This window comes from Notamacropus eugenii, chromosome X (genome assembly GCF_028372415.1).
Source record: "Notamacropus eugenii isolate mMacEug1 chromosome X, mMacEug1.pri_v2, whole genome shotgun sequence".
Lineage (NCBI taxonomy): Eukaryota > Metazoa > Chordata > Mammalia > Diprotodontia > Macropodidae > Notamacropus > Notamacropus eugenii.
This window is the reverse complement of record NC_092879.1, coordinates 33923952-33951580: the sequence shown is the minus strand read 5'-3', so window position 1 is coordinate 33951580 and position 27629 is coordinate 33923952. Positions and strand designations below refer to the sequence as shown.

The 27629-nt window shown below is 36.6% G+C and overlaps 1 long non-coding RNA gene across 1 annotated transcript; it reads right to left on the bottom strand.

The window, feature by feature from the left end:
- Window positions 1-11666: 11666 nt before the first annotated feature.
- LOC140515651 (uncharacterized) lies at window positions 11667-15489 on the bottom strand. The gene is made up of 3 exons (XR_011971116.1): window positions 15212-15489; window positions 12985-13349; window positions 11667-12072 (listed from the first exon to the last, which is right to left on the bottom strand). It is a non-coding gene; the product is annotated as an uncharacterized lncRNA (long non-coding RNA).
- Between the last annotated feature and the right edge of the window lie 12140 nt (window positions 15490-27629).

Genomic DNA, 27629 nt, shown 5'->3' with positions numbered 1-27629 from the left:
TATACCAGGAATGCAGGGCTGATTCAATATTAAGAAAACTATCAACATTATTGATCATATCAACAACAAACCTAACAGGAATCATGTTATTATCTCAATACATGCAGAAAAAGCTTTTGACAAAATACAGCATCCATTTCTATTGAAAACCCTAGAGACAGAAGAATAAAGAGAGACTTCCTTAAAATAATAGCTAGTACCTACCTAAAACCACCAGAAATTATTGTACACAATGGGGACAAGCTAGATGCATTTCCAGTAAGACCAGGGGTGAAACAAGATTTCCATTATCACCACTATTATTCAATATGGTACTAGAAATGTTAGCTTTAAAAATAAGAGAAGAAAAAGAAATTGAAGGAATTAGAATAGGCAAAGAAGAAACTAAGTTAAGAAACTAAGTTTGCAGATATAAAATGTTATACTTAGAGAATCTTAGAGAATCAAGCAAAATACCATTTGAAATAATAAAGAACTTTGACAGAGTTGCACGATGCAAAATAAACCCACATAAATCATCTGTGTTTCTATATATTCCTAACAAATTCCAACAGCAAGAGATAGAAAGAGAAATCTCATTCTATAAAATATTTGGGAGTGTACCTGCCAAAATGAACCCAGGGACTCTATGAACATAATTACAAAACACATTTTGCACAAATAAAGTCATATCTAAGTAATTGGAAAATCATCAGTTGCTCGTGGGTAGACTGGGATAATGTAATAAAAATGACAATTCTGCCTAAAATAGCTTATTTATTTATTTAGTGCCACACCAATCAAAGTACCAGAAAATCATTTCCTAGAGCTAGAAAAAATAATATCAAAAGTCATCTGGAAGAACAAAACATCCAGAATATCAAGGGAATAATGAAAAGAAATGCTAGGGAAGGTGGCCTAGCCCCATCAGATCTCAAATTGTATTATGAAGAAGCAATCATCAAAACCACTTGGTACTGGTTAAGCAATAAGAGGTACATCAGGTTAGGTACAAAAGACACAGTAGTCACTGATCATAGAACTCTACTGTTTGATAAACACAAGGACCCCAGCTTCTTGGATAAGAACTCACTATTTGACAAAATCTGCTGGGAAAACTGGAAAACAGTGTGGCAGAAACTGGGCATAGACCAATACCTGATGCCGTAAACCAGAACAAAATCCAAATGTGTACACAATCTAGGTGTAAAGGCTGATAGTATAAAAAATTAGGGGAAGTAGGGATAGATATTTGTCAGATTTATGGAGAATAGAGACATTTATGACCAAACAAGAGATAGAGAGCATTATGAAATGCAAAATGGATAATTTTTATTACATTAAATTAAAAGTTTTTTCACAAACAAATCCAATGCAACCAAGATAAGAGGGAAGCAGAGAAGTGGGAAAGAATATTTGTAACTAGTGGCTGTGATGAAGGCCTCATTTCTAAAATATATAGAGAACTGCATCAAATTTACAAGAATACAAGTCACTCCCCAGTTGATAAATGGTCAAAGGACATGAAGAGGCAGTTTTCAAAGAAAGAAATAAAAGCTATCTATAATCATATTAAAACATGTTCTCAATTACTATTGACTAGAGAGATGCAAATCAAAACAACTCTGAGGTACTGCATGACACCTATCAGATTGGCTAACATGACAAAAAAGAAGATGATAACTATTGGAGAAGATGTGGGAGAGTTGGAACACTAATTCATTGTTGGTGGAGCTGTGAGTTGATCCAACCATTGTGGAGAACAATTTGGAACTATGCCCAAAGGGCTATAATAGCGTGCATACCCTTTGACCCAGAAATACCTGCTCTAGGACTGTATCCCAAAGAGATGACAAAAGTGGGAAAAGGATCTACATGTACAAAAATATTTATAGCAGCACTCTTTGAGGTGGCCCAGAACTGGAAATAGAGGGAACGCCCATCAACTGGGGAGTGGTTGAACGAGGTGTGGTATGTGAATGTAATGGAACACTATTTTGCTATAAGAAATGATGAACAGGTGGACTTCAGAAAAACCTGGAAAGACTTACATGGACTGATGTTGAGTGAAATGAGCAGAACCAAGAGAACATTATACACAGTGACAGTCACAGTGTAGGAGGACTATTTCTGATAGACTTAGCCCTGCGCAGCAATGTAATGATCTAAAACATTTCCAAAGGACTCTATGCAAAATGCCATCCACATCCAGACAAAGAACTATAGAATTAGAATGCAGAATGGATCAGACTACTTTCTCTTTTCTTATGTTTTGTTTTTTCTCATGATTACTCCCATTCATTTTAATTCTTCTATGCAACATGACTAATATGAAAATATGTTTACTAAGAATGTATGTGTTGAACCATATAAGATTGCATGCCATCTCAGGTAGGGAAGGGGAGAGAGGGGAAGAAGATTTAAAACTTATGGAAGTGATTGCTGAAAACTGAAAACAAATAAATTTTTTAAAATGAAGTGATTTAGGGGTGGCTAAGATCTTTTTTAAATTCTCTCTTCTATTTTGTTTTATGAAGTAGAGGCAATCTATTATTTATGGGCCTAAAGCATGCTCCATCCAAGTACATTTTCCTAAAAATTCAATTTTGTAACAGCATTTGCTTAAAAAAAAGAACTTGTCAAAATTCAGGTATTTAAAAAGAGGAAAAGTACGTGAGATTTAAAGGGAAAGATATAAAGAAAATTGTAACATCTAAACCTTCTAAATCCTTTTTGAAGTTATAAGTATTAGTAAGACTGGCATTAACATTGTAATTATACAATTACAGCAGAGTCTCCACATGCTTAATATATGTATTTTACATTGAAAATGAGTTTAATAACATTAGAAATATATTCTCTAATTTAATTGGCCCTAAGATGTTTTCCCTCTGGTAAACATTAGCTGAACTTTGGCTTTTTCTATATAACTGATTAATTCTCACTATCCCTTCCATCCCCTTTTAATGACTTACATTAAAAATCTGACTTTTTGCAATATTTAAAGATTTGTTTTTTGGACGTGGAATCCAATAATCTTTGCATATCTATTATTTTTAAGAGTTAATGGTCGTGGAGGGAAAGGACTAGACATGACACTATGAATAAAGATCATAAATGGGAAAGAATATTATAACAGAAGGAAATCAGAGTTTAAGGAGTAAAAGAAGGTTCAAATAATTTTGGGTACAAATAATACCATCTACAATCAAAACACAGAAACATGGAAAATCGAGAGCTATAGTTCTGAACTAATCTTAAAAATTCAAAAACCCTTAGAATTGAGGGTATAAAAATGAAAATAGAATGGAAAACAGTGCAGTAATATGACCCTAACAAGAAACTTCTTTTTAATAAAGAATATTACAGTACACATATAAAAACCCATCCTGCCATTTCTTCCTTTCAGACCATTAGACTGCCAAAGTTTCATACAATGTACATTCTACTTCTCCATGGCATCTAAGTCTAGTACCGTTAGTTGGAAGTCACAAGTGTTATAGAGAATCTGTAGTCATTAGTATGATCTCTGTTCTCATCTGCAGCAAATGCCTTAGAGATAAGCCTGTCGGTTTTTACTTATATAGATATATTTCCATCATACAAAACTTAAGATTCTGCTGTGTTCTGTGCTTTTACTGTAGTGTGTTTCACAAAGCTTCTGTTTAGTTCATCTTATTAAAAAATATCTTGATTTTTGAAATAAACCTTTTTGGTACTGCTGCATGATGGGTTGAATGTCAAGTCAATTCAAGCATAAAATGGCAACTACATTGTATTGTATAAACTAATTCACAGCTATTGGGAATATTTTCTTAAACTAACCCAATACAAGCCTGTAGTGATGATAAAGAGTAGTGGTATACAAGGAAAAAATAAATAAATCAGTGAAATGACTTTTGATCAGTGGCCATTCCTTATTTTGCTTTCTGGCAAAATGTTTGGGTTTCCAGTGTTCCGGTACATCCAGCTGTCTCTCAGCTTTTTCAGTACCATCACGAATTGCTGAAATAAGGACATCAGCTGAACTAAAGGTTTCCTCCGGTCTGATGTACCAGTGACGACCACACTGAGGAGAGAATTTCCCTCAGAAGTCATCTCTGAAGATGGCGCAATGGAAGTTCCCACAGATTTTGAAGGATCTTGTAGCATGACTTCTCTTACTACTCTTAAAGCCATCTTGGGGACATCTCCCTATCCCACAGAGGCCCAACCACAGGCAATCCCACAAGAGAAATCCCATGGCAGATTCTCTACTGCTTGACCAGGACAGTGAGCTGTGGGCATGCAGAGCTGCTCAGAGTCGCGTCAGGATCCCCTCACCACTTTACCCCAGAAGAAATAAGACAGGGGCTCCGTCCCCTCACTCACTCCAGGCTCCGGGCTCCAGGATGGCCCGGCCCTGGTGAAGATCCCGGAGGAGCGGCGGCTGAACTCTGGGTAAGGGCTCCCCCCAGTCAGCCTGGAGTGGGGGGCAGGGGGTTCCGAAAGGCGCCAGGACAGGGGAGACCAGGAGCGCGTTTCCCGCTCAGGACAGCGACCATCGGCCCCCCTGGAGCTCTGCTAGGGACAGAACCTCTACACGTCGCTGTTCCCACAGAAGCCGCGATAGCACCCACCGCGCCCATGTCATTTCTTATAGCACAGTAGTGCTCCGTCACTACTATGTGCCTCAACTTATTCAGCCACTCCCTAGCTCAATGCCCAACTCTTGGCCACCACAGCAAGAGCTGCTATCAACCTGCTATTGTACCTATGGGTCTTTTTCCTTTTCCCTTGATCTCTCCGCGGCACAAACCTGGTAGTGGATAAACCTTATACAGGTTTATACCAGTTTGCGCGTAGTTCCAAATTGTTCTCCAGAATGGTGGGACCACAAGGTAACTCCACCAACAATTCATTACTGTGCTTATTTTCGTTCATCCCTTGCAGCATTTGTCATTTCTGACAGTTGTGAGCTGGTACCTCACAGTTGTTTTCATTTGCATTTCGCTAAAAATTAGTGATTTAGAGCATTCTTTCATACAACTATACATAGCTTGGATTTCTTCTGAAAACTCCCAGTATCTCTCCCTTGACTACTGATCAGCTGGGGAATAGCTCATATTTTCATAAATTTTACTCAGTTGCTGACATATTTGTGATAGGAGGTATTTATCAGAGAAACTTACTGATATTACTTCATTATCTATGGTACCTTTTAGTAAAATGATAGTTTCCCTGAGTATCTCTTGTCATTAGGTCTGTTTTTGCTTGGTCTGTGTGAATAGGCCTCTTTAAGAAGTAGTCAGGGAATGACCCTTTTAATGAAAAAAAGAAAAAACAACTAAAGCAACAGAAACCATTACTAGTGCCAATCACTCTAAGCAGCCATTAAATGGAGCTTGGGCAGGGACCTATTGTTGTCCAACCCATGGGCTTCAGAGTGCACTGGGTTTAAGGTTTTGGGAACAGGAAGGAAGGAAGAAAAGAAGGAAGGACATCGAGCCAGTAAACACCAAAGACCCAAAGGAAGGCGAGAGGGAGACAGAAGGGAGTGGATGAGCTGGATTATCCAGTGGTCTATTCACAGTCCTGTGTTCATCCTTCATTTTCATTTTCAAAGAAGACCATGACATCAGAGAAATCACCTTGCACAGCCCTCTCTCACTCAAAACAAAGTCAAGTGTAAGTCATATCACCATTTCTCTGATGTCATGGTCTTCTTCGAAAACAGAGGACGAACACGGCTTGGTCTGAGATCACAATGTGGCTGTCAGCCTTTTTTCTTCAGCTGAAGAATAACAGTTTGTGCCCCAGTCCCTTATTTAACTCCTTCCCCCTCTCTCTTTATCCCGTCCCTTTTCAAGGGTCTACTTGCCTTCTAACCACTGCCTGCCATAATCTGCCCTTCCTCCTCTCTTCAGCCTCTACCCCATTTTTCTTACCCTTTTCTCCTATTATTCCCTGTTGGGTAAGATAGAACTCTACCTACAACTGAATATTCATATATTCTTCCCTCCTTGAACCAAATCTGATGAGAGTGAGGTCCAAGAACAGTCCACTAACTCTCTCACCAATTCCCCCTTCAATGTAAAAGCTCTTCCTTGCATGTCTCTTTCATGTGAGAAAATTTCCCCCATTCTAATCTCTCCCTTTGCCCTTCTTCCAGTGCTTGCCTCTTTCTTACTCCATTTTTTTTTTCTGAGATCACCCTAACATAATTAAATCACAGCCATGGTAAGTGTCTATGTAGACACTTTCTAACTGCCCTTATAAGGAGAAACATCTTATGAGTTGCATGTGCCATTTTCACATATGGCAATGCACACAATTTAACAATATTGAGTCGTTCATGATTTCTCTTTTGTATGCTTCTCTAGATTCTTGTGTTAAGGAAAGCTTGAAATTTCTCTAATTTCATAAAATGTCCATTTCTACCTCTGAATGATTATACTCAGTTTTGCTGCACAGTTTATTTTTCCTAGTTCTTTACCTTTCCCAATATCATATTTCTAGCTTTCTACCCCTTTATTATGGAAGCCTCTAATTCTTGTTTGATCCTGACTGTGGAATCATGATATTTGCATCGATTCTTTGTGGCAGCTTCTAATACTTTCTCCTTCAACTGGGAGCTCTGGCATTTGTCTGTAGTGTTCCTGATAGTTCAGATTTGGGGATTTTTTTTAAAGGAAGAGATTGGTGAATTTTTTTTCCAATTTCTATTTTACTGTCTGGATCTAAGATATAGGGGAAGTTTTCTTGAGTAATTTCTCAAAATAATGCTAAGGCTCTTTCTGGGATCATGGGTTTCAGGTAGGCCAGGGAGGGGAGGGGAGGGGAGGTAAGGAAAATTAAGTAACTAAAGAATAATAATGAGCAAATGAATCTTCCTTGATTCCATTCCCTATAGCCAAGAGAAATCTTTTCTACCCCACATTTTCTTTTTTTAAATTTTAGTTTATGAAACAAAACAAACATTTCTTTGACACTGTAGAACAAAAGTAGAAAACAAAGCAGAACAAAAAAAGATGGTTGCTCATGAAACTGCAAATCTTTTACATACACCTTGTTATTCCTTTGAAATATATAATAAAGCTATCGTGTAACTTTCATTTCTTTTCTTCCCTTTTTTTCCTTCCCTCTCTCATGGCCTAAAGATGGCTGTCATTACATACAAATATGTATATATATATATATATACATGTATATGTATGTGTATATACACATATATATGTTATATATATGTAAAACCATTCTATATATAGTTCTACTTATCATTTCTTTTTCTGGATGCAGATAGCATCTTCCTTCCTAGGTCAAAATGACTTAGTCCCTCAAAGTTGTTCTTAAAATAATAAATATTGCTATTATTGTACACAATATTCTCTTGGGTCTGCTCATTTTGCTCTTCATTATTATGTGCATCTCCCAGTGCATCCTGGGTCATCTCCAGTCATCCTGAGGAATGTCTGGTCACTGGATTCAGACGGCTCTGGAAGAGAAGTGAGGCTGGTGACCTGCACAGCCCTCCCTCACTCAAAACAAAGTCAAGTGCCAGTTATGTCATCATTTCTCTGATGGCATGGTCTTCTTCAGCAATGAAGGACAAAAACAATTTCATGCAAGTCTATTCATATTTTTCTAAAAACATCTCTACCCAACATCTTCTTAGAGAACTTTTTTCTGGGTCTCTCCTATGTCCTTATCTTAATCTATTTCATATCACAATTATTTCCATACATTTTTTAACCTCCCTATTTTATTTTCAGCTCCCTAAGGCCAATGACCATGCTGCTTTTACCTATGTATCCCCAGGGTTGTACTTGAACACCAGGCCTACTCTATAGATTCTTAGTAAATATTTGTTGACCTTACTTGAATGGAACTGAACTGAATTGTGTAAGTGGCACAATTAGAGCAATCCAGGAACCTAGAAGGATTAATTATGGTAGTCTGGGAAGGCCTGGAAAGACTTCATGGAGGAGGTGGGAGTGGAGACGGTCCTTGAAGGACAGGTAAAATCTACTTGAGAATATGGGATAAAGACACAGAGGCTGGAGTGAGCCACATTCAGGGGACTGGTAGAAAACCTGTTGAATGGAGTATTTTGGGCACTAGTGAGGGGTTCGATTCAATTCCATTTAACCAACACATCCTACCTGCCTACTGGAGGCAAGGTCTTGTGCCAGGTCCTGGGAGTACAGAGATAATTATGACACAGATCCTGCTCTGCAGAAGCTTCCAATCTAAGTGAAGAAGTAACGATACAAAGTAGAAGAAGATAAAGGAAAAAGAGACCCAGGCAAAATACAATAAAAAATGAAGCAGATAATAATACCTGTTCTCCTCCTCCCCCCCCTCCCCACCCCTAGGGAGATCAGATGGGATGCTATTCCATGCAGCATACTGCATGACACTCAGGGTAGAAGGGAGAACCTAGTGTTCTTTTTTTATTATAAATTAATTAATTAATGTATTTTGAGTTTTCAACATTCACTTTCACAAGTTTTAAATTTTCTCTACTTCCCTTGCCCACAGCCCCAAGATGGCATCAATCTAATATAAGAGCCTAGTGTTCTTAGATAAGACATGGTCCCTGCCCTCATGGAACACATAGTCCAAAATACAAAGAGGAGTTTACTCATCCCCAGAAACTGCTGCTAGCTCGAACAGGGAAATATCCACTGTCATTTTGAAGTCAAGTTCATCCAGCCAGGATTAGGTGAGGTTAAAAGTTGTACCCTTTGTTGGGACACCACAGTAGGTATATTTGGAAAGAATTGGCAAGATCTATCTTGCCTGTCTCATCGCTGGGTTCTCAGGGTCAAAGGCAATAATTACATCCCCATGGCTCACAACACATTTTCTGCTCTGGCCAAAGCTGCCAATAATATAGACAGTATTTAAGGGCTACAAGGATCATTAAGGTACCACCTGGGAGTCATAATAATAATAGTTCCCTACATTTGTCCATCATTTTACAGTGTTCTGAGGCCTCCCTTGAACATCCATAACTGCAATTGGTCTTCATGACAAGCAAGGGTGGAGAAAGTAGACAGGCATAATTATTCTCATTGTATACACAGGAGAGAACTGAGGCCCAGAGAGATAAACTGTCTTACCCACAATCACACAGCTTTTCAGAGGCAGAGGTGGGGTCAGAAGTCAGGCCTGCTGTGCTGTTTCTATAACACAGTGTCAATGAATTTTTTTCTCTGGAACTTCCAGCAAGGTATCTATTGTCCAAAATCAGCACTATTGCTAGAACCTTACAGTTCTCATCTCATGATTACAAAGTCACAATCTGTAGATTTAAGAATCAGAGACTTTTAGGACCAGCAGAAACATTCAACCAACCCTCTTCTTTTGCAAGTGAAACCCAGCAAATTTACTTAAGGTTATCCAGTAATTCAGTAGCAAAAGCAACTTCATGGCATCAAAGGAGAGGATTATTATATTCCTATTTCTTCTATTTTATGGACAGAGACTCTGATGCCCACATTTGCTTCCTATCATTACATTAAAAAGAAATTGGAACTAGGAACCAAATTCTCCATTAAGGTGTTTTTACAGGGAAAAGGTCAATGCCTAACTCAAACTTCTAGATTATTTTCAGCCTCAGTGACATTTGTTCAAAATAAACATAAATTGACCCAATGTAAATCTTTTTCTTTCAGGCAAGCTGAGACATTATTCACCAGGAGGGCACTTTGCAAAGTCAAAGCAATGACGTCTGGTCCATCTAATTTCCAGAGGTTCCTGTGAATGTGAGATCACTTGGAAGAATTTCCTGGTGCTTAAAAGGGTCTATTTGTGCAACTTATTTAGAGAGTCTTTTAACTTTCAAGCCTGACATTTGCTTAATGAAATAAGTGAAACAAACTACCAGGGTCCTTTACTATCTTAGCTATCTATGAGTCTTTCCTGATTGTGTCTGAAGGTCATAGAACTGAAAGGGACCTTAGAGGACAGCTAATCCAAACTCTCCATTTTACAGATTAGCAAAATGAGTCTCAGAAAAAGGAAATAATTTGTTCGAGGTCACAGTTGGTTAGTGTTATATCTCAGGTTACAATTTCAACTTAAGAAAAAAAATACAGAGGAGACAGAAGGCATGGTGCAATGTAAAGATCTCCAAAATAGCGACCTAGATTCCAGAAAATCTAGATTCCAGTTTTAGCTCTGCAACAAATGGCCTAGGTGACCTTGGGCAAGTCGTCTTCCCTCTCTAGGCCTCAGCTTTTCTATTTGCAGAATGAGGGAGTTGGATTAGATCATTTCTAAGGTTTTCCTAGCTCTGACATTCAAAGACCCTTTGAGAGGAATGTCGATGTTGTCAAATAAGAGCATCATCTAAAAATATAAAAAGGTAGCTAGGTGGCACAATGGTTAGAGTTCTAGGCCTGGAATCTGGAAAATCTGAATTCAATTTCTGCCTCAGACTCATGTCAGCTGTGTAACCCTTTGTAAGTCACTTAACCCCTGTTTGTCCCAGTTTCCTTATCTATAAAATGGGGATTATAATAATCCCCTCCTCCCAAGGTTGTTTTGAGGATCAAATGCAATAATATTAGTAAAGTGCTTTGCAAGTCCTAAATCTCCATTTCAATGCTAGCTATCATTTTCATTAATAATATTGATGAGCATAACAACAGGGGCTGCTGGCACTTGACAAGAACACTTAGAAGTGTGCATCTGAAAGTTTTAGAGTTGAAAAGACTTTTTGAGGTCATCCAATCTGAATTCTTTTTTCTTTTTTTAGAAATGAGAAAACCAAATCCCAGAGAAGGGAAATTACTTTCCAGTCATCACACCAATTGCAGGCAATAGGGCCTCTGACTCCAAACACAGTGTACTTTTGAGGTCATTTTGATCTTCAAGAACAAAGGACAACAATCAGCTAATTTTCCATTACATCAAGGTATCTCTATTTGAATTGGTACCTTTATGAATCTACTATTAAATAACCAAAGCAGATGGGCATATATTTGGTGTTTACTTATCCGGGTACATGATGTCTCCCTGCAATAGAACATAAGGTCCATAAGGAAAAGTACTGTTCATTTTTTCCCTTTACATACCTAATCACTTAGCACATAGCAGATACTTAATGAACTTCTTCAGACAAGTTTTCAATTTCTTGTTTACCTCTAAAAAAAAAGTGCCATTAATGAAAAAATATACAACGATTGCTGAAAGACACTGTTCTTAAAATTTTTTTCTACCATCGAGCTCTATGAAGGCCAAATAATAAACCATTCAGTTTTTCAGATATTCTTAAGGAAAAGATTATGTACTTATACTAGTATGAAAAAGACAAGAAATGGAAAAAAATATAAAATCATGCTGCCATAATAATAACTACTATAGTCATTACCAAAAAATATAATTTTCATCTTAGCTTTCGTGGATAGAACACTGGGTGTCAACTCAGTAAGACCTTCGTTCAAATATGGCTTCAAACACTTACAGATTTTAAATTGCTGGGCAAATTATTTAACTTTTGTCTGTCCCTCATCTGTAAAATGAGGATGATAACAATAGTGCCTCTTCCAGGGTTGTTGTGAGGACTAAATGACAAAACATATAAAGCAGTTTTCAGACTTTAAAAATGCTATATAAATGCTATCTATTACTATTGTTACATTAAAATTACAAGAAATTTCTCAAACACTTTCCTAAAAGAGTTCAAATGAAGGCAGGAATTTTAGAAATCATTTTGACTTATGGTACCTCACAGTAAGGAAATGTTGCTATAACAAAGGGATAGACATGGAAAACAGTGATGAACCTATGAGTGTTACAAATTAAAATGGACAGGATACTCATTTTAAGCAGAGTTGACAAATGTTGATTCTGAAAATGCCCATTTCACTTAATTCATTTCTACTGAGTAATTAATCATAAAATATGCCCCACAAATAGAAAAAAAATCTAATGATAAATACAAATTAAAGTTTCTTATTTAATACCTTTGAAGCTGGTCCTGTACCTGCTCTACAATTTTAGCTTCAACGAATTTTGAATTTCAGCTTTTTGGCGATTAATAATCTCTTTATATTTGGATAATTCATCTTCTGTTCTTAACCGTTCATCTTCTAGACACTTCACCTGCCAAATAAGCATGTTACATGATATTCTTTTGTTTCTTATAAAAATTCATTGTAGTGACTATATATTAATATTCTATAAATACTCCAGGCAGTGTGGTATAGTTGTGGAAAAAAAGAAAATGAGGAAAGAGATCAGGATTCTAGTTCCATTTCTATCACTAAGTACTATTTGTGTCCTTTTTTAGGTAAATCACTTAATTCCTAATTGTTTCTTCATCTCTAAAAAAGAGCATTAATACTTGCCCTAGTCAAAGAATTATTGTACAGTGAGACTCAGATGAAATAATGTATACGAAAATACTTTGAAGTTACAAAGTGCTATATAGATTCAAGACAGTGTTTTGAAAGGGTAGACTAATTTTGAAAAGGATAACAGCTTTAACTATGTATTTCACAATAAATAGGATGTATATTAGAGGAAAAAGTCATATTATTTTTTAAAATGAGGTATGTAGGTACTATGTATTCGATTTGCCAGACTATTAGAAATTAAAGTGACATTAACATATTCAGGGGAATTGTAGGGAAGGGTATTTGTAGTCTTAACGAAAAATTTTTCCCCTACAACTATTAAGGGCTCAGATACCTTATCAGTTGACTGGCTATCAACACTGTTTCTAAGTCAAATGCCTAAAACCAAATCGTTAATATTATATATTGGCTTAAGTGCGTTTGGAAACAGGTATAATATTCTAAAACACACTAGTGGCAAAACAAGCACAGAACAGGACTGTATTTTATTATTCAAGGATGCCTATTCTGTTGTATAATGATGTCTCCGCAATTCCCACCTCTCCTCCAACCTACTCCCATCCCTGCAAAACAATCAAACAAACAAATAAGATTCATGATCAAAATTTAAAATGCTACTTTATTCTCTCTTTGGCCCAATGATAACTAAGTCAATTACCTTTGTTTTTAGTATCCATAGCTCATCCATACCCTCCTTAAATGTCCACTTCAAATCTTCTAGTTCTTTTATTTTTGCACGATGCACCTTGTCAAATTTTAAAAAGGAGATCACAATAAAATGTTATCCATCACGAACCAATTAACTTGTGCCAAACACTTTGCCTGCTCTTTGTAATAGGCAGAAACCATTTTTGCAAAGGAAGCTGTCCTGACTTTCTGCATTTGTTATATGGTAGAAGGTATGTGCAGAACATAAGTATTCACCTCTAGCTGATCAGATTTTTCTCGCATTTGTTTTTCTAGCTCTCCTTTGGTGACTTTAAGCTTTGCATCTAATTCATTTGATTTAATTTCTTCTGACTCCTGGTGGAAGAGGATGAAAAGAAAAAACAAGAATTTAATTTTTAAGTTTCACACTTTCAAAAGTATAAAAAGCTTTGCTATTATATTTTGTTATTTGTTGAAGTCATTTAACCAATGTTTTACTTTAATACAGCTATAAGTAAAACCTTAACTAACACAGTGCCTATTCTACAAGATATCAATAAGTGCAATTTTTAGAGAATTTAGGATTTACATATACTTTATAGATATCTCATTGGATATTTGCAGCATCCCTTTGAAGTAGGTGTTGTTATCCTCATTTTATTGATAAGTAAACTATGTCTGAAAGAGGTTAAGTGACTTGCCAAGAGTAACACAGTTACTAAGAGGTTAGAAATAGGATTGAAAATCCCAGATCTGTGCTTCCAAGTCGAATGCTCTTTTCACTCTACCATGCTGCCACTACATGGAAATATTTCAGATTAGCACTGAAACATTTGTATGAAATTTTTAGATCTATTTAAAAAATTGTTTTAAAGAATTTCATATATTCTTCACTCCATGTTTTTCCTCTAACAAGATGTTTTCTTTTCCCAAGAAGACTCTAAAGTGCAACTTTACGTTCTAGGGACATTAATGTAAAGAACAGCCTATTTTATTGGAAAATTCCTGGGGAAACACATTCAATATATAAGCTTAGAAAATTTTAAAAAAAAGAATATTGTTAATTTTCCTTATTTGGTTAGTGAAGGAGCAATGTGTGCTTGATATGCTGTTATCATTTCTTGACAATTTTTCTGTATTTGATCTACCTCTTCTTTGGACTGAGTTAATTTTATTGTTGTTTCTTTAAGTTTATCTTTGGTTTCCTGAAACGAAAAAGAGAAAACAAACAAAAATAATGCTAATAAAGTTAACTGAAGTAGCACTGAATCAGAAGTTGAGAGGTCTACATTTTAGCCCAGCCAGGTTCTGCCATATTCTATTAGTTTTGCGACCCTGGGATAGACAATTAACCTGTCTGGGTATCTATTTCCTCACCTGGGGGCTGAATCAGATCATCTTTAAAACCCATTCAGTTCCAATGTTACATTATTCTAACGTTTAATTTCACAAAGATCTCAATGAAAATTGGAATGAGTATTTATACATTCAAAAGTTAATTGGTAAAATTATACCATTCATTTAAGAGCTATTTCCTTAATTCTGACCGTTTGAAATGTGATGGCGAAGTGTAATCTAAAATAAAATAGGAAAGTTCACAAATGAAACATTGGATTTCTACTTCAAAATGCACACTAAAAACCACTTCTTAATAAGTGCCATCATCAGAAAACTATTGCCAAGCCTTAAGTGGTCAAAGTTCAATAGTCACTCTTATGATCCAGAAAGATCTAATCGGAAAATGTATATTTTAAGTAGCAAATGCATCTGGAGTAAAAATGTCCATTTGAAATTTTGCATAAAATAATTCTAAGAAACTGAACCTATTAATTCAATTGCTTTACACAGTTCCCCTCCCCCCCGCCACTGGTCAACATTACTGATGTTTATCAGGTTCTGCCATCTGATTATAAATTAGAAGCTTAGTGCTATCAATAGCTTTATAATAAATCTGAAGATTTGTTGAAGTCGTTATTTTTTTTAAATTTGTCTTTTAATCGTAAGGATAGAGAAAGCATTTAAAGTTTAATTTTTTTAATGGGAAATCATACTGAGTGGAATGTAATATCTAGATGATTTAATATAAAAAATCTCCAAATAACTAGCTTTCCTTATACACACATAACTGTATAGTATGTCCAGTATACCACGATATTAAGGTTTTGGCATCATTACCCATTACTGTATTTGAGAGCAAAACATATTAGATTATTATTACGCCATGTTATCATACTAACCTTGTGCGAATCTGTTTCTGTTTTTAATTTGTTTTGTGCCCATTTTGCTTTGATGATGTGAGTGTTGATATCTTCCTTCAACTTCTTGATTTCTCTGCTCATTCTAGTGGCATCCCTTTCCTAAAATAGAATGCTATTAGTTCATGCTTTCGCTTTTCTATTTAAGGCAATGAATTAATTACTACACATTTTACATACATATAAAGATCAACTATAAGAATGTTTCTAGAGTAATGACTCTGAGTTAGTTACCCTAACTCAGATTTTCTTAACCTTTTAGGTATCATGGATCCCTTAGGAAATCTAGTAAGCCTATGGAACTCTTCTTGAAATATGCTTTAAATGCATAAAATACATATGACCAACTATATTATAATATAGTTCTAATTATTTTTTAAAAATTCATGGATTTCACATCAAGAATCCTTGCACTAACTTGTCAGTAAATAGCAATGTAAAATTGAAATCTTTCAATGAGCTTTAATGAATTTAGTAGTCAAGATGAAATCACACACAAAATAAAGACTGATTCTATGTATGCCCATTATTTATAAGTTAAAGTTATTAAAATGAAGCTGAATGAAACAAGTAGAGTAATGATAACTCTTAGTTGAGAAACTCTCAGATTATACCATAAATTCCTGTATTCTTTTAAAATACCTTTAGCGGGGGCGGAGCCAAGATGGTGGAGTAGAAAGACACACATACACATAGCTCCGAACCCACAACCCACAGAACGGCTAGAGGGGACCAACTCACGGTGAATTCTGCACCCAGAGGCCATGGAATATTGGAGCCAGGAAGATTTCTGTTCCGGAGAGACCTGCAAACCTCTCGCAGGGGGTCCTTCGTGCTGCGGACTGGGCGCCAGGACTGGGTACAGAGGGCAGCCCTGCAGCGGCCGCGACACCGTGAGGAAAAGATCCCAGCGGGCTACGGGGATGGGATCTCCAGCAGCGGCACAAGCCCCTCCACCCACAGGTGACCGGTCAGTGAGAGAGTCTCTTTGGTGGGTCGAGAGGGGAGTGGGGTGCCCCCATGGCTCGGGCCCCCCTGGGAGATAGAAGCTGAGAGGCGGCTGCAGACAGGGACTCCCCAAGCGGGCGGGAGCCTGGATCCATTGTGGAAGGTCTGTACATAAACCCCCTGAGGGAACTGAGCCTGAGAGGCGGCCCTGCCCCGACCTGACCACCTGAACTTAATTCTCACACTGAATAGCAGCCCTGTCCCCGCCAAAAGCCCTAAGGCGGGAAGCAGCATTTGAATCTCAGTCCCCAAACGCTGGCTGGGAGGACCAGGAGGCCAGGTGGGTGTGAGGAGAATATTCAGAGGTCAAGTCACTGGCTGGGGAGAATGCCCAGAAAAGGGAAAAGAAATAAGACTATAGAAGGTTACTTTCTTGGTGAACAGGCATTTCCTCCCTTCCTTTCTGATGAGGAAGAACAATGCTTACCATCAGGCAAAGACACAGAAATCAAGGATTCTGTGTCCCAGCCCACCCAATGGGCTCAGGCCATGGAAGAGCTCAAAAAGAATTTTGAAAATCAAGTTAGAGAGGTGGAGGAAAAACTGGGAAGAGAAATGAGAGGGATGAAAGAGAAGCATGAAAAGCAGATCAGCTCCCTGCTAAAGGAGAACCAAAAAAATGTTGAAGAAATTAACACCTTGAAAACTAGCCTAACTCAATTGGCAAAAGAGGTTCAAAAAGCCAATGAGGAGAAGAATGCTTTCAAAAGCAGAATTAGCCAAATGGAAAAGGAGATTCAAAAGCTCACTGAAGAAAATAGTTCTTTCAAAACTAGAATGGCACAGATGGACACTAAGGACTTTGTGAGAAAGACAGATATCACAGAACATAGCGAGAAGATTGGAAAAATGGAAGATAATGTGAAATATCTTATTGGATAAACAACTGACCTGGAAAATAGAATCAGGAGAGACAATGTAAAAATTCTGGGACTACCTGAAAACCATGATCAAAAGAAGAGCCTAGACATCATCTTCCATGAAATTATCAAGGAAAACTGCCCTGAGATTCTAGAACCAGAGGGCAAAATAAATATTCAAGGAATCCACAGAACACCGCATGAAAGAGATCCAAAAAGAGAAACTCCTAGGAGCATTGTGGCCAAATTCCAGAATTCCCAGGTGAAAGAGAAAATATTGCAAGCAGCTAGAAAGAAACAATTCAAGTATTGTGGAAATACAATCAGGATAACACAAGATCTAGCACCCTCTACATTAAGGGATCGAAGGGAATGGAATAGGATATTCCAGAAGTCAAAGGAACTAGGACTAAAACCAAGAATCACCTACCCAGCAAAACTGAGTATAATACTTCAGGAGAAAAAATGGTCTTTCAATGAAATAGAGGATTTTCAAATTTTCTTGATGAAAAGACCAGAGCTGAAAAGAAAATTTGACTTTCAAACACAAGAATGAAGAGAACCATGAAAAGGTGAACAGCAAAGAGAAGTCATAAGGGACTTACTAAAGTTGAACTGTTTACATTCCTACATGGAAAGACAACATTTGTAACTCTTGAAACATTTCAGTATCTGGGTACTGGGTGGGAGTACACACACACACATGCACACACGCACACATACATAGAGACAGAGTGCACAGAGTGAATTGAAGAGGATGGGATCATATCATAAAAAAAAATGAAATCAATCAGTGAGAGAGAAATATTGGGAGGAGAAAGGGAGAAATTGAATGGGGCAAATTATCTCTCATAAAAGAGGCAAGCAAAAGACTTATTAGTGGAGGGATAAAGAGGGGAGGCGAGAGAAAAACATGAGGTCTACTCTCATCACATTCCACTAAAGGAAAGAATAAAATGCACACTCATTTTGATAGGAAAACCTATCTCACAATATAGGAGAGTGGGGGACAAGGGCACAAGCAGGGTGGGGGGGAGGATAGAGGGGAGGGCATGGGGAGGAGAATGCAATCCGAGGTCGACACTCATGGGGAGGGAAAGGATCATAGAGAATAGAAGTAATGGGGGACAGGATAGGATGGAGGGAAATATAGTTAGTCCTATACAACACAACTAGTATGGAAATCATTTGCAAAACTACACAGATTTGGCCTATATTGAATTGCTTGTCTTCCAAAGGGAAGGGGTGGAGAGGGAGGGAGCTAAAGAAGTTGGAACTCAAAGTGTTAGGATCAACTGTAATGTTCTTACCACTAGGAAATAAGAAATACAAGTTAAGGGGTAAAGAAAGCTATCTGGCCCTACAGGACAAAAGAGAAGACGGAGACAAGGGCAGAGAGGGAGGATAGAAGAGAGAGCAGATTGGTTACAGGGGCAATTAGAATGCTTGCGTTTGGGGGGGGGGGGGATAAAAGGGGAGAAAATTTGTAACCCAAAATTTTGTGAAAAAAAATGTTAAAAGTTAAATAAAAAAATAAATAAAATAAAATAAAATACCTTTAGCCTTTTCATAAGATTTAGTAATTTTTGCTGCCTAATCTAGACTCAAACATCTCCTAAAAACTTCAGTCTAAATTTTCTTTATATATTAAAATAAAATTCTCCTTCTACTTTGACACCCCTTTAAGAAGTTAACCCGGGGTTCTGGTAAGCTGTCTGTGGACTGCTATTTCTATCTAGTCTTAAAAAGCTGAAAAGTATGGACTACTTACACATTATATGAACAAATTTTATTATCTGATGAGCAGGCTAGTTCAATTTAAAAAGACTCCTCACAGGAAGTAGCTGACCACAGGGAGACAAATGTCTTTGGCCATAGCAATTCATAAAAACTACCTGCAGCAGTGATGCAATCTTAGGTTTCTTTGAGAATGGAGAATTATAAAAAACAATTTTAAATCAACCCACAAGAGGGCAGCAAAATTTCCAAATTGAAAAAGTAGAATGACTACTGACATTTAAATTTAATACACTATTTGTGTTGAAAGTATGTGCATATCACATCCTTCTATTTCTTTCCAACTATAAAAAGTTAAAATGACATATGAAATGAATTTTTTTAGAATTTCTGTGAACAACTGGATGCATTTCTTACGTAAAACTTATCTAGTTAAAGTAAACATAATAATTACTACATCGGTATGATAATGATTTTCCCGTTAGTTTTTACTACGAAATTTCATTGTTATAAAATGAGGCCATATTTTGGTACATAATTGATGAAATCCTTTTCTAAGACATTCAAAGATGAACAAAATGCTGAACATGGCTAAAATGCTCTATGAGATTGTGGTCTAATTAAATAAATTCTTAAAGTAAGTCACACGTGAATGATGTTATTTATGTCCCCCATAAATGATCAAATTGGAAGCTTTACCTTGGAATACAAAAGAAAATTTACAACATTAATATTTATAGGTAAAAAATGCCTGTAAGGAAGCAATGGTTATTTTCTGAATAAAATTAACCAGTATTTCATGCTAGCACATCAAAATTACTATGGGCATGATTAGAATGCTAACTTAGTAAAGAGGCAAATTTGGGTAGACAGGCTAATAGAAAATATATTCAAGTTTTTTAAAATTGTTAAGTTTTGATTATATGACTATTAATTACCATAAATGAAGAAGATGGCAAAGTTCTTATCTCACCTACAAAAACACTCTACACCTTTGTTTTACAGAGCTGGTAGTCTTCCTTTTTCTTGAGAAAGCTGTTTAACTTTGTTAACATGCTTCTCAATTTCTTTATTTGCATCTCTGACTTTTCCCTCAAGTCCCTCCTTTTCTTTCCAAGATCTAAAGTTTCTTTTTCACGTTTGACATACTTCATCACCATTGTTTCTTTTTCTTGGTGAGCCTCTTCACATTTCTTGTTTGCCTTTATTTTAATATTATTTTGAATTAAAAAGGAGTTTTACATTAGACATTTTCATTTAGCTTTTATTTACTAACATAAGGTAAGAAAACAAGGCTAAATATTTGGAATTATACCAAAGTTTTTAATTTGATATTAAAAAATCCTTAAAAACTCAATACCATATCTAGCAACCTGTTTTACCATTACATTGCCAAAATACTTTTCAGTTCTTTAGTATGCCATTGTTACCAACATTCCTGACATGAAGATATTTATATAACAAATTATTTAAAAGGCAATTTCAACAGAAAAAGTTATATTATAATATATATTTTCTCCCTCTGCCCTTCCCTTTACCTGAAGAGCTCTCCAATCACTCTTTAAATTTTTAATATCTTTTGTTTTGATGATGTTTAATATAAAATTTTGGAATAATCTCTTTGTTCTCTCTGAAGTAAAACTCAGAGAATGCCTTTGCCTATGTCAGCAAAAGCCAGCCAAGGCTGACTCTACACTCCTTAGGAGACCTTTAACCTAGGTCGTAATTTCTATTGAACTTTGTTTACCCTTTCCTATGTCAGTTATCTGTTTAGGGCAGGAAGCCTGCCACTTACTAGTGGTGGGATTTCCTTCTTTATCACCGAGACATATGTTTACCCAGCTGGAATCCCAAGGCCTGACCAACATTACTTTGTTAATTGTCTTGTCTCACTAAATTTATGATTTGTTCAACTAGGAGAGTTCCTTTCTCATGGCAAAATGTATATAAGCCAGAAGATTTCTGCACTGGGTAGCCAGAACATTTCTAGCTCCATAATGCATTATGTAACTGTTTTCTTTATGGGGAATTGATCAATTAATTAATTAAATCATAAAATGTATGCATTTAGCCATGTTGCCTTTTCTTAACAAAGTTTTCAGGTCAACAGTTATGGCGCCCAAACGTGGATTGGAACTGTGGAACCAAATGGACATTTCCTCATCTCGCCAACACCAGGACTCCGGCGCCAACAGGAATTATTTTTCCTAGAGTCCTGCACCTTGAAGGGGGCGGGGTAAGTCCTTCCATTCCCAGCTTCCAAAGAACTCTCACTTTATTCCCTTTAAAGAAAACTCTGGGGATGTTACCGTTTTCTTTAGTGGGGAATTGATTAAATTCCCTATTGAAGGAAACTCTGGGGACCAGAGACCAAGTCGCGTTAAATCGCTCTGTATTACTTAGGTCTCCTCTGGCGATCGATCTCAGGAAACTTAGTACAGGTATTGCTAGCACTAGTGTCAATCAATTAAAGATAGCCCTAAATTATGTTGGCCACCACAGGGCTCTTCTGGACCGGTCAAAGTTACTTTATCTTACAACCAAATTAAGTTTAAAGGCCAACAAAACAACTAGCCAGCAGCGAGAATGTTTCATCCTGGGCTTGCTGACTCGGCTGAGCGAGAACAAAAGACAGGTAGCCTCTTCCCTGTAGGGCTGGGAGCTGCTTCAGCACCTAGCCGTATCCTGGCGAAAAATCCTTTCTTCTTCAAGGGCTCCAGTCTGTCCTTCCCTTCACTCCCTCCGTCCTATTCCTCACCCCTTTCCTTCCTCCCCTTCCCCTAGAAGGCCTCTGATCTGGGGAAACTGCTGGCACCTAGATGCAATCTTTCCCCCTCGCCTTCCCCTACCTTAGACATGAGGAAGGCAGCTTCTGTTCAAGCCTCCGTTGCCTCCCTCCTCCCCATTCCCTCTCCCCACTTTCCTTTAAGGACTCTGGTCTTGAAGAGGACAGTTACAATCCACCTAAGAACTAGAGGCCTGAACCTATTCCCATGGGGCCTGTTTCTTTAAGCTACTCAGAAACTTTGGGGCACCAAGGCTCCCCACCCCTCCGAAGACCACAGGGGTGCTCTGAGCAAAGGCGGCAGGATTCCCCTTTATTATCAGACCTTGGATTCTTGCAACCCCCTTTCCTCAGCATGATAATAGCCAATTCATGATAGGGATTTCTAGCAAGCTTCTAATTGCCTTCTCTCTGGGTTGTTTTTTTTGTGAGCTACGTTTTTATTTGTCCTGTTGTCAGTTTGTCTGTTGGTGTATGTCCCTGTCTGTATCATGCGTGCTGTGAATGAGTGTGTTATCTTGTAAGATTTAAATGCAAGCAGCCAGACTTTAGGGGCTGCAGCTAGGGAAATAGACAAAATTTTAACACTTTTCCTTGTCATTCTGGTCTGGCCAACCTGGAATTACAATGGAAAGGTAGATCATCTTAGGTAAAATCATTTTAGCAGATTTGTATGTTGTGAAATTAATCATAAACATTTGAGGAACTGATCATTTGAAAAAAAACTCCTAAGATTGTGAGTAGCCCAACTTTCTCGGTAAAGCATTCCGCCCACCCTGTCCCAGCAACCGCATATCGCCTTAGGGGCTCAGTAAATGCTGCTGTGGGGGGTTGGGGGAGATGGATGAATCAGGCCTGTAGCGAGCATTCTCTACACTCTGCCTGCGAAAATCACCACTGGGACATCAGTTTCTCTGCTCTGGGTAAGCTTCACTTCTTTGTTCCAGTTGCAAAAAAAAAGAGTATTTTATCTCTGTTTGACCCATTTTTCTGATTTGTAAAAATAATTGTGCTTGTTGTTATGGGATCAAAATGATAAAATGATTGTAAAATGCTTAACGTAATGACTGGTATATGTTACATACAACATTATTATCTTTCTAATGTAATTGTTAACTTTGAAGTGGTTTTAATTGCTAAAAGTAATAAGATCAATAATTTCTGGAAATGCAAATTATACCATCTGCAGTTATTGTTGTGTTAAAACTGTATTTCTAGGATTGTATTTCTGAATTTCTCTTAGATTGTGAAAATTGAGTGACCACTGTAATCTAGAAATAGTGTTAGACAAAGAAATTTTTAATTTGAATTTTGTTGAAACTAAAAGATGTTGGGAAAATTGTGTAACACCAGTTATGTTACTTTATCAGTCCTCCTAACTTTGTCTTATAATGTTTTGTAATTGCCACTTAGAAAATCAGGTATTTTCACACTTGTCTGTCAAAAAAGTTAAAGCTAAACAATTTGGCTATCTTCTGTGAAGTTGTAGGATTGTTAACTAAGCTATTTGGGATTATTGTTTTAATGCTGAAACCTAAAATTGTTAAATGATTCCTATGTATGGAAAGGAGGGAATGGAGTGAAAGCTTTATTTAAATTCCTTCTGTTCATTCAGAAAAGTCCTCCCATTCCTGTGGGTAAGATCATCAGTCTTAGTAAAGGAATTTGGTTGGTTAATGCAAATTCTAAACAATGAATATTACTTGCTCAGAAGTTGTAATAGATAGAGAGAATTTTTAATAATTGGCTTTTACATCAGGACAAGTTTTAAATTTGAGAAGGAAAGATGTTAAATGGAATCCCTTATGTGTGTGTGTCCTGGTAAATCTTTATTGCTTATTGTAACTCCAAGAGAGTGGAAATAACTGTTATCTGACTCTAAGCTGTGATTAGTGAGACTTGCTGTTTAAGGTAAAAGGCATTTGGGACCATAACTATTTTTGGTTTTGAGTTTGAATTTGGGTATAGTTGTCTGTATTAAATCAGTGTCTGAGACAAATGCCACAAGCTACTCAGAGGGAATGTGATCCTGTACTGTTAACAGGTGAAGTTTGTATCTGGAAAGGAAACACCAAGGGGACAGTTCTAGACTCAATCTAGGATGGGATCCCCCTGGCTCAGTTTCCCTATTGTGTTCCTTTAGAAAGGAATGTTTTTCACCTGACTATTCCTGAGTCTGGCTAGGAAACAGATACGGCATGATTGGAGAATTTCACTCCTATCTGAATTCAAACAGAGTAAAGGATGTTTCATCCTGTCATATTTGGTATGTCACATGTCCCTGCTTTTTCCTTCTATAGCAAATTTCTGTGGTCAATAACAAGTGACCAGCAAAACATGTGAGCCTTTTGTGTAATCTTACTGGGAAATCTAATATTATTTTTATCTGAAATTAGAACATATGCAGAAATTTATGTAAACTACTTAAGACTCACCTTAAGATGTTCCCATTGTTTAAAAAAAAAAGGATTTAAAAAGCAACAGCGTTTTTCTGTGAGTGGGTCTCATATCTAAGAATACTGTAATAATTAAGAATTTAGTTATAATACTTTGGAAATCCATATTACTTAAGAATATTTTTGTAACAACTCAGCTTTAATGAATTCCAGTTTTAAAGGTTTATTTTTGCTTAAGGAAAAAAAAAGAGATATCAAGCATTTTAAAAGTTTCCAACTAATTTTCTTCATAAGAGTTTAGTGAACATTAGAGTAAATTTTGAACTGTTTTTAAAGAAGGGAAATACTTTTAGAAGAAATGTTTTGAAAAATCATGTGTGATTCTTAGAAGGCCTACTAAAGCTTCAAAATAATATACTGGTAAATTAAGCTGTTTTGATCTGAATATGTAGTCATTCTATGGCCTAAGTTAGAGTTAAAGTTTGCGCTTGAATTTATTATATGTAAAAAAAAAAAATTTAATTCCTGAAGTATCTCATTCTTCCAGAGTGAGTATAATTAGGGAAGAATAACAACTTGTGAAACAAAGACATAATTCCATCAAACCATAAATTTAGTCATTAACCTCTTTGTTTTGTTTAAGCTGGAATGAGATTCCAGTACAGTTTTTCTAGTAAAAAGTAATAACTTGTGAGCTATCTTGTCTTATGGTTAAAATGTAAAAGCAAGTGGAAGAATAGGATTGAGAGATTTGGAAAGATAAATTAAGGTCTGATTGAAACTATGATAGGTAGATAAGATTTGGGAATAAATATGGGTTATGCAAACCCCTCTTGCTCCTAGATAGTTGTTCTGCATACTTTTGTGTCAGTTGCAGATGGTTTAAAGAGTGAGGAAGTATTTTATCTGAGGGATACCAGCCAATATTTATTTGCTATATAAGACTGGGACTGCAATTTACTATTGTTTGAAGTTCTGATTACAGGAACACTTGTCTAAGTTATCATAAAGCCAACTGACATGTGCTGCAGGCTAATGGTGGATGCTTGGAAAGGTTTTGAAGACGACCTTGGACATGGCCTAGGTAGGATCTTCCTAACTTTATTTTCCAAATGTGCTATTTCCTTTCTGAGAAAGGAAACCCACCTGATTATCTCTAAGCCCTGCTTTCAGCACCTTGTAACCTCATGATTACATGTCAGATAATGGCTTTTTCCTGGAATCAACCAGAACTAAGGAGATCTTTTCCTTCTGTTAACATTGTCCCTCTTTTTCTTTTATAGCAAATCTTTGTAATTAAGAAGTTCTGTAAGTACAACTAAGTCTATCAAATAATAAATGGAAATTGGAGCATCTCTGCGTTACTAAAATGGGATGCAGGAAGGAATAGCTTACAATTTTAACTTAATTCCTGGCCAAATAAAAATAAATATAATATAGAGATAACATCAAGGAAATGATTAGATCAGGTAATAAGACAAAGATGTAATGTGATAGATGTCTAATTAAATAGAGTAGCAAATTCTGAGGAAAAAAAACAGGATTAGCCTGATTCCTCTAAGAATTATATGCAAATATATATGATTGACTTCTAAAATTTGTCATGCTTTTGATAATAAGATCTCAAATTTCGATTTTTGCATAAAATTTGTATAGGATAGTAGTAAAAGTAAGTGACATTATTTCTTCTCCGTTAAAATATCTGTCCAATAAGTTAAAAGGCAGCTGAGTTCATTATGTAGTTGAATCCTCACATTTTAAAAGATTCTTACTCCAGGTACAAGATTTAGGTAAAGATAGAAACAGTAAATAATGTGAACCGAAATTTTCTGAAATTTCAGAAGTGGAGAACAAATTTTAAGTAATTGTACTAATTTATATTGTCAGAAGTATCTGGGAACTTCTAGATTTGAACCAGAAAAGCAGAATTCTCTCTTTTTTTGAACTGTCCCAAGAATAAAACCTATTGTCAAAGAAAAGATATCTAGGTATCAGATAACTACATGAGAAATCTGGGATTCAAAAAGTTTTGTTTAAATGAAAATTAAGAATGGATTACTGGGATACAAGGAACTTAATGTTAATTAACTTTGAAATAATTGTATTGATTTGTGTGGTTCATGTTTAATTTTCTTGTTTATATTGGAGACATGTAAATCTCCCTTCCAAAACTAGTCTATTGTGAGCCATCTAAGTTTTAATCTGTACCTGACTTAATGTAAAAATATAATTTGTGATTTGTAAAAAAAAAAACAAAACAAAACTTCACTGTGTTGTTTGAACCTAGCCCTGCATGGCTGGGAAACTGAACTATTGCTAAGTGTCTTTAGCCATGTTAACTATGTTGTATTGTTTCATCTCAACTATCAAATCATATGTTTTCTGGGAGACCCTGTCAAGTTTTCTGTATAGACTCTTGGATCCAACTTTCACCTCCATTGCTCCTACTCCTGAGTGGATCATGCCCTCCAATTTTGAAGAGGCCTGAAGAAGATGCCATCAGACATAGACAACTTTCCCAAGAGCCTGGACCAGACTTGCATGAAGGGTAAACTCTCACATTACTGGTTATTTAGAGGTTTTTTCATATCTTTGTTGGTCTACAGGCGAAGCCTTCGGCTTGCCTTTGACCAAAAGGAGGGAATGATAATGTTTAATATAAAATTTTGGAATAATCTCTTTGTTCTCTCTGAAGTAAAACTCAGAGAATGCCTTTGCCTATGTCAGCAAAAGCCAGCCAAGGCTGACTCTACACTCTTTAGGAGACCTTTAACCTAGGTCGTAATTTCTATTGAACTTTGTTTACCCTTTCCTATGTCAGTTATCTGTTTAGGGCAGGAAGCCTGCCACTTACTAGTGGTGGGATTTCCTTCTTTATCACCGAGACATATGTTTACCCAGCTGGAATCCCAAGGCCTGACCAACATTACTTTGTTAATTGTCTTGTCTCACTAAATTTATGATTTGTTCAACTAGGAGAGTTCCTTTCTCATGGCAAAATGTATATAAGCCAGAAGATTTCTGCACTGGGTAGCCAGAACATTTCTAGCTCCATAATGCATTATGTAACTGTTTTCTTTATGGGGAATTGATCAATTAATTAATTAAATCATAAAATGTATGCATTTAGCCATGTTGCCTTTTCTTAACAAAGTTTTCAGGTCAACAGTTTTCACATTCCCTTCATTTCCAAATTAATCCTTCCCTCCTCCCAAACCCAGAGAACCATCTCCTGTAACAAAGAATAAAAAAGAGAAAAAAAAACAGCAGTTTGGCAAAAGTGACATCATCAGCTGATTTTGATGGTATATGCAATGTTCCATACTCCTTGGCCCCCATCTCCCACAAAAGAGAGGGCAGGTACTTTTCCCCCATTTTTCTTTAATTCTGCAGTCTATTGTTAGAAGTACTAGTATGCTTAAAATGCAGCCTGTAACACTTGCTGCCTGTCATTCCCAAGGACTTGGATCAGGGTCATGGGAGGAAAAAAAGGATTAATTTGGAAATGAAAGGAATTTAAACACAAAAGACAATAAGATGGGTTGGGAGCTGCTTAAATAGATGGAGTTTCTGCACTAGGGGTTTCCCACTCTAAAATCAAAATAAAATTCAAA